Raw genomic sequence first — 1,273 nt, 5'->3', positions numbered from 1 at the left:
CATGAATGTCCTCCTTTTTTTACTTAAACAAATAAGAAAATCAAACATTTTTAAAAACTTTAATAAATGTTTAACAAAACCTTTTAGTTTATTTATTTATTAGTACAAAGTGTTATTTACATAACTGAGTTTAACAAACTTTGAAAAATAAAAGATAAAAATTGTATGTGTACACCATGTATGCAAAATTTGATGGAAAATTGTATGACCAGATTTATTTAAAATTGGCTGATTCAGACATATAAATAGTGCGAATTTTATTTATCTATTTATTCTTTTTCAAAAGAATAAAATATTTGACCTGTATTATTTTCAAGTAATTGTGTCTAATTTAACTTCATAGATTGTATTATGTATTAATAAAAATGGTAACAATCGCATACGATAACATAAAACTCTTGTAAAGTGATTATTTAATATTTATATTTATATTTCTTAACTAGATCCAATAATAGAAGAACATCTAGTCTTTGCTATTACCAATGTAAATTCTAGATTATAATTTACCAAAAATTTCCAAATCACAAAGGAGTTTCAATTCACTATGTTGCATTTTTTCATTTATAATAAATTTTGGCTATAATAATACATTACAAGACTTTCATAAGAAAATTAAAAATTTTCTTTAAAAACAAATATGATATTTACACAGAGAAAGCAAATTTTTTCTTTCCTAATAATTTTAAGTCAATAACCATTTAAAAAATTGTATAAAAGAGAAAATAGTTATATCAAATAATAATTAATTTGGGTCCAAAAAGATTGATCTTAAAGGGAGTCGAGACTTCCAATAAGCTATAATATGGGATAGTAATTTTAGACCCTGACGATCATGTAAATAGTTGTCCAAGAAAGTGTAAAGATTAGAAAAATAATAATAATAATATACTTTAGGGTGGATATTTTACTTTGTGTTCATCGTATATCTGTTTGAATTTATACTAAATTCTACCCGAATTTAAAAGAATATGATTTTGATTAAGTATTTTATGGTCTAATTATGCCCTAAAAAATAACGTGTTTGAGCTAAGAGGATATTGATCATGACATCTTTTTCAGGAAGAGCAAATGTTAATGGAGTTCGTTCGCATAGACCTTCTCTTTACTTTTAAAATATTTTTGAGACGCGAATTCTACTCATTTTTAATTATACTCTCTCAATTTTATTTTACTCAACATTCTTTCTGAAGAAAGAAAAAAGAACTGTCAAACTCTTTTGCTTCTTTATTCATCTTCTACTTTTTAATTCAGATATACTTTACTTCTTTTTTTT

The sequence above is a fragment of the Arachis ipaensis genome, chromosome B05, assembly GCF_000816755.2.
Source record: "Arachis ipaensis cultivar K30076 chromosome B05, Araip1.1, whole genome shotgun sequence".
Taxonomy (NCBI): Eukaryota; Viridiplantae; Streptophyta; class Magnoliopsida; order Fabales; family Fabaceae; genus Arachis; species Arachis ipaensis.
The sequence above is the reverse complement of the archived record's forward strand: the minus strand, read 5'-3'. Positions refer to the sequence as shown.